This window comes from Oncorhynchus masou, chromosome 2 (genome assembly GCF_036934945.1).
Source record: "Oncorhynchus masou masou isolate Uvic2021 chromosome 2, UVic_Omas_1.1, whole genome shotgun sequence".
Lineage (NCBI taxonomy): Eukaryota > Metazoa > Chordata > Actinopteri > Salmoniformes > Salmonidae > Oncorhynchus > Oncorhynchus masou.
The window spans coordinates 25271403-25284008 of record NC_088213.1 but is presented as its reverse complement, the minus strand read 5'-3'; the positions used below and the strand labels follow the sequence as shown (position 1 = coordinate 25284008).

The 12606-nt window shown below is 41.3% G+C and overlaps 1 protein-coding gene across 3 annotated transcripts in view; it reads right to left on the bottom strand.

Annotated features, from left to right (window-relative positions):
• Positions 1 to 12572, bottom strand: part of LOC135557418 (granule associated Rac and RHOG effector protein 1-like) — a 46080-nt gene extending 33508 nt beyond the window's left edge. The window contains exon 1 of one of the 3 annotated variants that reach the window (XM_064990671.1): positions 12522 to 12572. The gene's annotated coding sequence lies outside the window, so the exon portion shown is untranslated. Of the gene's footprint in view, positions 1 to 11257; positions 11340 to 12521 lie in introns of those variants that run through there. The other 2 variants (XM_064990685.1, XM_064990679.1) reach the window with 2 other exon arrangements.
• Between the last annotated feature and the right edge of the window lie 34 nt (positions 12573 to 12606).

Genomic DNA, 12606 nt, shown 5'->3' with positions numbered 1-12606 from the left:
TGGAAGCGCAGAATCGTCTAGAATGTCATTGTACGCTGTAGCGTTAAGATTCCCCTTCACTGGAACTATTATTTATCCTCCAAACCTAGTTGGCTCTTTGCAGTCAGGCAGGTAGCGTTCTCCTGGCATCCACCAAACCCAGATTCATCCGTCAGAATGCCAGATGGTGAAGCATGATCCATCACTCCAAAGAACGCGTTTCCACTGCTCCAGAATCCATGGCAGTGAGCTTTACACCACTCCAGCCAATGCTTGGTATTGCGCATGTTGATCTTAGGCTTGTGTGCGGGCGATCGGCCATGGAAACCCATTTCATGAAGCTCCTGACGAACAATTATTGTGCCGATGTTTCTTCTAGAGGCAGTTTGGAACGTGTTCGTGAGCGTTGCAACCAAGGACAGGCGAGGTTTACACGCTTCAGAACTCAGAACTCAGCGGTCCCGTTCTGTGAGCTTGTGTGGCCAAACACTTCGCAGCTGCTGCTCCTAGAAGTTTACACTTCACAATAACCCCACTCACAGTTGACCGGGGCAGCTTAAGAAGGGCAGAAATCTGCCAAACTGACTTGTTAGAAAGGTGGCATCCTATGACAGGAACAAGTTGAAAGTCACTGAGCTCTTCAGTAAGGCCATTCTACTGCCAGTGTTTGTCTATGGAGATAGGTGTATAAAATTGAGCTCATAGCATGGCTGAAATAGCCGAATCCACTATTTTGAAGGGGTGTCCACATACTTTTCACAAATTCACTAAAGTTTTCCTCTTCCTCTGGTCTTCAAATTTCCCCAGGCCTTTATAGTTAGTCTATAACACAGAATATATAGTTTGATAACTGCACTGCAATTTAAATTAATAATAGCAAAAAAAGAAGACTATTTCCCAAACACACAACAAGCAGACTAGGTAAAAAGAATATAATAATAAAAAAAATTAAGTCAACTGTTCTAATAACATTACATGGTAAAAACAGTAGCAATGGAAAGTTACATCCTGCGTGATAAAGTATAGGCTTTGAATTACTTCGCCAGCAGCTACAGTAGGCTACACAGCGCTGTTTGAGTTGAGCGCCGAGGTGGTGAGCATGACTATTTAAAAACACTTCATCTGAAAATCGGGAGTGTCAGCAACAATCATACATATCAGTTCAGTGCACAGCGTAACAGAAAAAATAAATAAAGTAGAATACATTTGGGAATTTACTTCATAGAACAACAATGCTTTGGTATGTATTAGGCTGTCATCTACAAAAAAAAAGAAAAGACCTCTCCAGAATCCATATGAAGGAACTTTAGGAACTTTCAAAGAACTTTAGCCCCTCTGTCAGATTCACAGGGAGGAAAACAGCTGAGAGCAGGCTTGCACTGGTTTCCCAGGATACAGCAGGCTGAGATTTCCCCTCTGGAAGCCCCTTATGAAAGTCCATTAACCTCAGTTCGCCATCCCCCATACTAGAGTGACTGCGGAAGAGTCTGGATTTATGGGGTGTCCTTCAGCTTTGACGTATTACAATGCTATATTTATGTGTTATGTAACCATCTTAAGTATGTGTAACTACTTAAAAGGTCATTGGGGAATAATGAATTTAGCTTGATATGAACCTGCAGGAAATTGCTTGTGCATTCTGAAAGATTCCCTGCTGCTAGCTAGGCTAACTTATCAAAACATCATCAATTAATGATCAATTCCCCCAAGAATACTATATTTTTAAGACCAAGAAACCTATCAGGTCAAGACTAGCTGTGTGTCTGACAAATGGAAATGCCTCCTGAGACACAAATGCTGTACCTTCTATTTGGCCTAGATTTGAGCAGTCCATGGGTAAGTCAAAGGGGAAAATAACCTTGTATCATCTTGTACTAAGAATGCCCTGAATGCGAATGACAGCTCTAGCCTTTGATTTTCAATAGCTGGAATAATAATAATAATAATATATCCCATTTAGCAGACGCTTTTGTCCAAAGCGACTTACAAGTCGGAATGTTGCCCAGACACACATGAAGTAGGATTTATGGTTCAAAGGTAGAAGTATAAGCTGTTTAGGAATAGGCCTAATTCATATGTATTGGTGTCAGGAAACTGTTAATATCCTAGGAAGTAGAGGTCGACCGATTAATCGGAATGTCCGATTTAAAGTTCATATAACAATCGGAAATCGGTATTTTTGGGCGCCAATTTTATTTATATATTTTAAATGACACCTTTATTTAATCTTTATTTAACTAGGCAAGTCAGTTAAGAACACATTCTTATTTTCTAGGACGGTGGGTTAACTGCCTTGTTCAGGGGCAGAATGACAGATTTTCACCTTGTCAGCTTGGGGGATCCAATCTTGCAACCTTACAGTTAACTTGTCCAATGCAATAACTACCTGCCTCTTGTTGCACTCCACAAGGAGACTGCCTGTTACGTGAATGCAGTAAGCCAAGGTAAGTTGCTAGCTAGCATTAAACTTATCTTATTAAAAACAATCATAATCACTAGTTAACTACACATGGTTGATGATTATTACTAGATATTATCTAGCGTGTCATGCGTTGCGTATAATCTGACTGAGCATACAAGCATAGAAGTATCTAAGGATCTGACTGAGCGGTGGTAGGCAGAAGCAGGCACGTAAACATTCATTCAAACAGCACTTTAGTGTGTTTTGCAAGCAGCTCTTTGTTGTGCATCAAGCATTGCGCTGTTTATGGCTTCAAACCTATCAACTCCCGAGTTGAGGCTGGTGTGACCGAAGTGAAATGGCTGGCTAGTTAGCGCGCGCTTATAGCGTTTCAGACATCACTCGCTCTGAGCCTTGGGGGTAGTTGTTTCCCTTGCTCTGCATGGGTAACGCTTCGATGTGGTGGCTGTTGTCGTTGTGTTGCTGGTTCGAGCCCAGGGAGGAGCGAGGAGAGGGACAGAAGCTATACTGTTACACTGGCAATACTAAAGTGCCAATAAGAACATCTCATAGTCAAAAGGTTAATGAAATACAAATGGTATAGAGGGAAATAGTCCTATAATAACTACAACCTAAACCTTCTTACCTGGGAATATTGAAGACTCATGTTAAAAGGAACCACCAGCTTTCATATGTTCTCATGTTCTGAGCAAGGAACTGAAACATGAGCTTTCTTACATGGCACATATTGCACTTTTACTTTCTTCTCTAACACTGTTTTTGCATTATTTAAACAAATTGAACATGTTTCATTATCTACTTGAGGCTAAATTGATTTGATTGATATATTATATTAACTTAATTCAGTATTGTTGTAATTGTCATTATTACAAAATCGGCCGATTAATCGCTATCGGCTTTTTTGGTCATCCAATAATCGGTATCAGTATCGGCATGGAAAAAAAATCATAAATCGGTCGACCTCTACTAGAAAGGGATGTTGTTGACACTTACTCTACCTATGTATAACCTCCACAAAAAGACAAGGAGTCCTAGGGCTTCTATTTGAGACATTTTTTAAGTTGTTATTGGCACTACCACTCTCAGAGCCTAGGCAATGTGGCTGTGGCATGCATAAGGCCTATTCATCAACGTGATTCATCTGCCAATAACAAACAGAAAAGCCACAAATGTACAGTACCATGTTTATGCCATGCCTAACATTTATTCTCCACAAATATGACGCACATATTATCTATGGAAATCATTCTCCTGACACACAAAAAATAATATTGCTGTTTAATTTGATGTCGTCTACTTAGCCTACTGTATGGGAATAGAGCAAGTAATTGTTTGGTCTCAAGAGAGAAATCTCATTCAGGGTTAGCACTGATTAGAGGGCACAGAGGTTTAAATATATATTATTGAGAAATACAGGATGAGGCAAGTGAGGATAACCTCCACTTGTATGGCTTCATTTCTGACCCAGTAGCCCCAGCCTTCACATGTCTGAAAGACATTGATAGTTGAAGGATTATGTCAGACCCTTAACCGAGCTGATTGAAGGGACGGGATGGAACTAATCATCTATCAAGCTATTTCAGATCTGTGAACACCCAAGGGGAAGGGAATATGGTTTGAAATGGGACCTGGTTACTGTCTGTCTTTCTAAGGGTAGTTTTGAAGAGGTTCAAACCTGGGTAGCATTAGGTTTGCCTTCCTGCTACACCTGTTTTTTTATGACATTCTTGAGAGTGCTGCTTCCCTCAGGATCTAGGAATTCATCTGAGACTAGCCCTCGGGGGCCACCAGTCAGAAAACTCCATTGAAAATTGCAAAACAAAAGTCCTGCCATTTTTGCTAAAAGCTGCCATCAAACTACAAAACCCTCGTAGTCCTACATTCCAAAGCCAGAATTCAGTGAAAACAAAACCATGGAACACTAGAATCAATCCTGTTCATCTGTGATTTGTTACACCCCCCCTCCCCCCATCAGATGCCATTGTGACATTCTAAACTCTGATGAGAGTCAGAGAACAGCTTATTCTAAGCATTGCAGCATGAGCAACACTAGAATGCTTTGTTAATGGAAATATCACTCTGGTTCGTCCAGTTAGTTGAAAGAATAGACAAAGCCATGAGACAAAAAGATATCTTCTAACTATTGGGCTCATGGGCTGACTCGCACACACGTAACAGGAAACAAAATGAAAAAGGATCTGCTGATCAATACATTAGTTACACTGACAACAAAAACTAAAAACTGGTCCATGGTCAGAGACATGGCTAATCAGGCGTTGGATCAGGTCAGGGAGAGAGTGAACAGAGGCAGGAATCTGCAGAGCAATGCATTTATTTCCACAGTAACAGAGCTGTGCCATAAATCAACAGGGATATCTGTGATAAACCCTCTTATCTATGAGGAACATGATGCAACAAATCAAAGAGCTTCTCAGTATTGTTGGAAAGATGCAGTCTGACAAAGCCCTCTCTCTACAGGCAAACAAATCCAGGTGAATATTAGGCCAATTGTCCTACCAGTAGTGTTTCTGCCAAACTGACTTGATGCAGATAAAAATCAGTGCATGATGGCAGTGTATTCAGACCTTGACGTTTTCCACATTTTGTTGTTACAGCCTTATTCTAAAATAGATTAAATTAAATAAATCCTCAGCAATCTACACACAATACCCCATAATGACAAAGCAAAAACAGGTTTCAATGTGTTTGCAAATGTATATAAACAAAAACATTTTTTAAAGAAATACTTAAATTTACATAACGTACTCAGACCCTTTCCTATGAGACTCAAAATTAGGCTCCGGTGCATCCTGTTCCCATTGATCATCCTTGAGATTTTTCTACAACTTGGAGTCCACCTGTGGTAAATTCAATTGATTGGACATGATTTGGAAAGGCACACACACACACACCTGTCTATATAAAAAAAGGTCCCACAGTAGACAGTGCTTGTCAGAGCAAAAACCAAGTCGAGGTCCAAGGAATTGTCCATAGAGCTCCAAGACAGGATTGTGTCGAGGCACAGATCTGGGTAAGGGTACCAAAACATTTATTCAGCATTGAAGGTCCCCAAGAACAGTGGCCTCCATAATTCTTAAATGGATGAAGTTTGGAACCACCAAGACTCATCCTAGAGCTGGCCGCCCGGCCAAACTGAGCAATCAGGGGAGAAGGGCCTTGGTCAGGGAGGTGACCAAGAACCCAATGGTCACTGAGAGCTCTGGAGTTCCTCTGTGGAGATGGGAGAACCTTCCAGAAGGAAAACCATCTATGCAGCACTCCACCAATCAGGCCATTATGGTAGAGTGGTCAGACGAAAACAACTTCTCAGAAAAAAAAAAGCACATGACAGCCCGCAAGGAGTTTGCCAAAGGGCACCTAAAGGACTCAGACAATGAGAAACAAGATGATCTGGTCTGATGAAACCAAGATTTAACTCTTTGGCCTGAATGCCAAGCATCACATCTGGAGGAAACCTGGCACCATCCAGACAGTGAAGCATGGTAGTGGCAGCATCATGCTGTGGGATGTTTCAGTGGCAAGGATTGGGAGACTAATCAGGATCAAGGCAAAGATGAACAGAGAAATGTACTGAGATAACCTTGATGAAAAGTGCTCATGATCTCACACTGGGACGAAGGTTCACCTTCCAACATGACAACAACCCTAAGCACACAGCCAAGACAAAGCAGGGGTGGCTTTGGGACAAGTCTCTGAATGTCCTTGAGTGGCCCAGCAAGAGCCCAGACATGATCAAACATCTCTGGAGAGACCTGAAAATAGCTGTGCAACAACACTCCCCATCCAACCTAGCAGAGCCTGAGAGGATCTGCAAAGAGGAATGAGAGAAACTATTCAAATACAGGTGTGTCAACCTTACGGCATCATGTCACCATGTTGAACAATTTTACAGAATTTTCCTGTTTCCATCACAGCTGTTGTAATTATTAAAAAACATATACAGCATGACTTTACTTGCATGAAAACTGGATGGTAACGTGGTTTAAGTCAAGTCAATCTCCATAGAGGATTTTTTCTCCAATCTGTATGCAGTAAAACAAACTGCAAAGTATAATATCTCCTCAAGCTATGGATGACAGGCAATAATGCAATGTCTGAAAATGTGACAAGCTCAAAGCAAACAGAAACCCAACGGTAAAGAGGGGGCAGTGACAAATCTGTGTTGGAAATGTTGGTTTACTACAGAGGAGAGATGAGATGAACAACAACTGGTCTATACTCAAACTCAGTGACACATTTAGGCTACTAACAGTATTTGGCCTATTGTAATTTATTCATTCATATATATCAAAACAAGAGACATTGACAACCTGATTCCACAATGATAAAATAGCCCAAAAATTAGAGATGTTTATATTGGTAAAAACTTCCACATTCTTCAGATCACTTGTGGAGCAACAAGATTTTAGGCAGAAGGTCATACACTCCCCCCCCCCTCCAAACTGCAGCAACCCAAACAGGAAATACATTCCACATAACCAAAGGAGGCAGACATGGCAATAGAAGCTGCCTTTAGCTCAACAATACCAAAGACCTCTGGGTTGTAGTAGCACATATAATGGGATTATGCAAATCCTTTAATAAGGTTGTCAGTTGAGTTGGACAGTACTGATTGAAATGTGTCTTACGTGTATAACATTCAGCCACACTGAGGTGGGGAAATAAGTGAGAATGCTATTCATGGACTTCAGCTTAGTGTTCATCACCAAGATAGGGACCCTGGGATTGTACACCTCCCTCTGCAACTGGATCCTGGACTTCCTGACTTGCCAGCCCCAGGTGGTGAGGTTATGCAACAACGAAGGCTGGCTCACTTATCAGATAATCGTGTAACTGACAATTATGGACAATAACCATGAACAAAAGCAATTCATTATAATAGTCTTAGTACATTCATTTTTAGGAGAAGGGGGAATTCAACTTTATATTCAACAGAAAGTTAACCCAATAGCAGTTAAGTTTTACATGAACTGGGTAAAATTGGTAATCATTTCACGAGCAGAGCGGCACACCTTTATTTAACTAGGCAAGTCAGTTAAGAACACATTCTTATTTTCAATGACGGCCTAGGAACAGTGGTTTAACTGCCTTGTTCAGGGGCAAAACGACAGATTTTCACCTTGTCAGCTCTGGGATTCAATCTTGCAACCTTACGGTTACCTAGTCCAACACTAACCACCTGCCTCTCATTGCACTCCACGAGGAGCCTGCCTGTTACGCGAATGCAGCAGTTGCTAGCGAGCATTAAATGTATATTATAAAAAACAATCATAATCACTAGTTATAACTACACATGGTTGATGATATTACTAGTTTATCTAGTGTGTCCTGCGTTGCATATAATCGATGCAACACTGGGGGATGATTTAACAAAAGTGCATTTGCGAAAAAAGCACAATCGTTGCACGACTGTACTTAACCATAAACACCAATACACAGAAGTATATATTTTTAAACCTGCATATTTAGCTAAAAAAATCCAGGTTAGCAAGCAATATTAACCTGGGGAAATTGTGTCACTTCTCATAACATTGAAGGTTGTACAAATGTAACAAGAATATTTTGACTAAGGGATGCCACCTGTATTTCACTGAAATAATAAACGTTTTGTTTTCAAAATGATAGTTTCCGGAATCGACCATATTAATGACCAAAGGATCGTATTTCTGTGTGTTATTATGTTATATATTTTTTTAACCAGGTAGGCAAGTTGAGAACAAGTTCTCATTTACAATTGCGACCTGGCCAAGATAAAGCAAAGCAGTTCGACACAAACACAGTTACACATGGAGTAAAACAAACATACAGTCAATAATACAGTATAAACAAGTCTATATATGATGTGAGCAAATGGTGAGATAAGGGAGGTAAAGGCAAAAAAAAATGCAATGGTGGCAAAGTAAATACAATATAGCAAGTAAAACACTGGAATGGTAGATTTGCAGTGGAAGAATGTGCAAGTAGAAAAATAAATAAATAACAGTAGGGAAAGAGGTAGTTGTTTGGGCTAAATTATAGGTGGGCTATGTACAGGTGCAGTAATCTGTGAGCTGCTCTGACAGTTGGTGCTTAAAGCTAGTGAGGGAGATAAGTGTTTCCAGTTTCAGAGATTTTTGTAGTTCGTTCCAGTCATTGGCAGCAGAGAAATGGAAGGAGAGGCGGCCAAAGAAAGAATTGGTTTTGGGGGTGACCAGAGAGATACCTGCTGGAGCGCGTGCTACAGGTGGGCGATGCTATGGTGACCAGCGAGCTGAGATAAGGGGGGACTTTACCTAGCAGGGTCTTGTAGATGACATGGAGCCAGTGGGTTTGGCAACGAGTATGAAGCAAGGGCCAGCCAACGAGAGCGTACATAATTAAGTCTATGATTTGATATTTTATAGAGCAGTCTGACTGAGCGATGGTAGGCAGCAGCAGGCTCATAAGCATTCATTCAAACAGCACCTTTGTGCGTTTTGCCTGCAGCTCTTGCAAGCACAGCACTGTTTATGACTTCAAGCCTATCAGCCTAATGGCTGGTGTAACCGATGTGAAATGGCTAGCTAGTTAGCAGGGTGCGTGCTAATAGAGTTTCAAACATCACTCGCTCTGAGACTTGGAGTGCTTGTTCTCCTTGCTCTGCATAGGTACCGCTGCTTCGAGGGTGGCTGTTGTCGTTGTGAGCCCAGGTAGGGGCGAGGAGAGGGACGGAAGCTATACTGTTACACTGGCAATACTAAAGTGCCTATAAGAACATCCAATAGTCAAAGGTATATGAAATACAAATGGTAGAGAGAAATAGTCCTATAAAGACTATATTAACTACAACCTACAAACTCTTACCTTGGAATATTGAAGTCTCATGTTAAAAGGAACCACCAACTTTCATATGTTCTCATGCTCTGAGCAAGGATTTAAACATTTGCTTTTTTCTATGGCACATATTGCACTTTCACTTCTCAAACACTGTTTTTGCATTATTTAAACCAAATTCAACATGTTTCATTATTTATTTGAGGCTAAATTGATTTTATTGAGGTATTATATTAAGTTAGAATAAGTGTTAATTCAGTATTGTTGTAATTGTCATTATTAGAAGAAGAAAAATAAAGGCTGATTAATCGGTATCGCCTTTTTCTGGTCCTCCAATCATCGGTATCGAAAAATCATAATCGGCCGACCTCTAAATGACAGATTAAATTTGCATAACAGTTACTCGTTACCCAAAATTCCATAATTGTCACAGCCCTAGCAACAACACCTCTGCCACATTGACCCTCAACACAGGGGCCCCTCTGGGGTTTGTACTTAGTGGTCTCCCTGTTTATGCAAGACTGCGTGACCATGCACGACTCCAACATCAACAAGTTTGCCGACAACACGGTGGTAGGTCTGATCACCGACGAGTCAACCTATAAAGAGGAGGTCAGCGACTTAGCAGTGTGGTGCCAAGACAACAACCTCAATAATACCAAGGTGATGATCGTGCACTATAGGAGAAAGAGGGGAGAGCATGCCCCCATCAACATCGACGGGCTGTTGTAGAATGGGTTGAGAGCTTCAAGTTCCTTGGCGTCCACATCACTAAGGACTTAAGGATGGTCCACACACACAGTTATGAAGACGGTAAGGCAGCGCCCCTTCCCCCTCGGGCTGAAAAGTTGTGTCATGGGCCCTCGGATGCTTCTACAGCGGCACCAGCGACAGAATCTTGACTGGCTGCATCAACACTCTGTATGGCAAATGCACCGCCTTTGACCTCAAAGCGCTAGAGGGTGTTGCGGACAGGCCATACATCACTGGGGCCGAGCTTCCTGCCATCCAGGACCACTATCAGACAGTGTCAGAGGAATGCCCGATTGCCTATGACTCCAGCCACCCAAGCCATAGACTGTTCACTCTGCTACCGTTGGGCAAATGGTACCAGAGTATCGGCTCTCGGACCAACAGGCTCAGAGACAGCTTCTACCCCCAAACCACAAGATAGCTTGGGTACCATTAGTTGGCTATGTAGCAATCTGCCCTGACTACCTTGCACATGTGCACACACAAACTACATCCCACAAAACCTCCCACACACACACACACACTTCCACTCCTTCTAGTCTGTTCTCTATTTTACTCTTACTACCCATCCTGATGCCTAGTCAATACCCTGCCTTCATGTACATATCTACCAAAAATACCTCCTACCTCCGCACATTGATCTGGTACTCCCTGTATATACCGTAACTCCATTCTGGTGTATGTTATTCCTAGTTACCATTTCATTATTAAACTGCATCGTTGGGAATGACTCGTAAGCAAGCATTTCATGGTACAGTCTACACCAGTTGTATTCGGAACGTGACAAGTAAAATTTGATTTGAGTGGGAAGATACTGTACTACTGGCATATATCTTGGCAAAATGTTTCAAATTCTCAATCCAACATTACCGCCCAAGCAGAAAACTATAACAGTCAACAAATCACGCAATACCCAAATCAATGTATTGCATCGAAAACAACGGTGCAGCATTATTGATATTATTTATCAAGCAATCTACCAAATGCACCGGATAGCAAGGGCTTCTCCCGTTCTGAAGATGCAGCAAGCTTCCTCCGGCTGTCACTCACTGGTTAGCTTGCTATAACTCAAGCAAATGTTTATGAAAGCGAGACATAACGCAATCTAGATATACTAGCACGGCTAAATACCGATAGAGTGTAAAGTCAGTAGATATCTAGCTAACTACAGTAAGCAGATATGAGCTCGGAAGACCAGTTGTGGGGTGATTTTCTTTCAAGTAAAGAGGTCGCAAAATTGGCCAACCAGCTTGTTAATTGTTATAAAAAGCCACATTAGATTTGACCTACTATAAATCGGTGATAATCTTTCAAATCCGACCAGCTTGGTACTAGCCGGTTGTGAGATCAGTTCAAGTGAGCCGATATAACCAGCTTTGAAGCATAGAAAAATGCATAGACGTAGCTCGTAGGCTAGTATTTATGAATCTGATCACTATTTAGCAGGAAGGTGCAACATAATCTCCGCAAGCGCAGTACACCGGTTTCATCGAAACTCATGCAGACAACACCGTGCACTATGTTGCAAGCTATTAATACGGCCTTTTAACGCCCTAAACTAAAACGCCTCTGTCCGGCTCGAGTGGAGAAAAAGTTCGGCAACATAAGTTACAAAATACATAAGGAACTATCATTGTAACAAACACTACCCGGTTTGGAAAATTATTTATTGTATTTATTGTATCTTTACATAACTAGGCAAGTCAGTTATGAATACATTCTTATTTACAATGACGGCCAATCGGGGAAGAGTGGGTTAACTGCCTTGATCAGGGGCAGAACGACATATTTACCTGGTTAGTTCGGGGATTCGATCCAAAAACCTTTCGGTTACATGTCCCAACGCTGTAATTACTAGTCCCAATAAGGACACACACCCAAAGATCTCACGTTAGCAGCCAGGTAACTAGTAAATTAAGCTGTACATTTTCAGAATTACCATAGACTTATTAGGGTTCTTTACCGATTGTAAACATGTTTGGCCCCTACTTAGTAGACAAGTTTACCTAGCTTAGTTACCTAGCATTAGTTAGCGGACTATCTACCTTCCCTGACCCTCGAAAGACACTCCTTGAAATTACCTCGCAGGGTGGGCAAAGATACAACATATTTGCAAAAACAATGTCCCGAAACCAAACAAATCACACCTAACGTTAGTTATCTACATTATATTATCATGGATATCTTAAAATACATACTAAAAGCCAGTTCACTACCACGCATTCATAGTTTGAATTTCTAGCAACTGTTGCTAAAATTGTAGGTTTCTGGTTAGTAGCTACTGAACGGCTACATAACTCCCAAAGACCACAGCTAACTAGCTAGTTATCGACAACTAATGTAAGCATTAGCTATCTAGGTACTGTAGCTAGCGCTCTGCGACACGATTTAAAAAAAAAAAGCTAGAACACAAAAAACACACCTAATACAACTGGGACACTAGGGTACTATTCCTTGTTACAAAAACTGTTATTTGTGACGAGAGTAAATGTGTTAAGAGCTTTCAGATAAAACATTTTTTAATCAAAGTAGAGTTGATAAGCGCATCACTTACCAGCTAGCTAGGCATCCACCCTCTTGACAGCGAATGAAGTCTGTATACAACGGATGTGACGTTTCTCTATATAAACCAGAGCGCG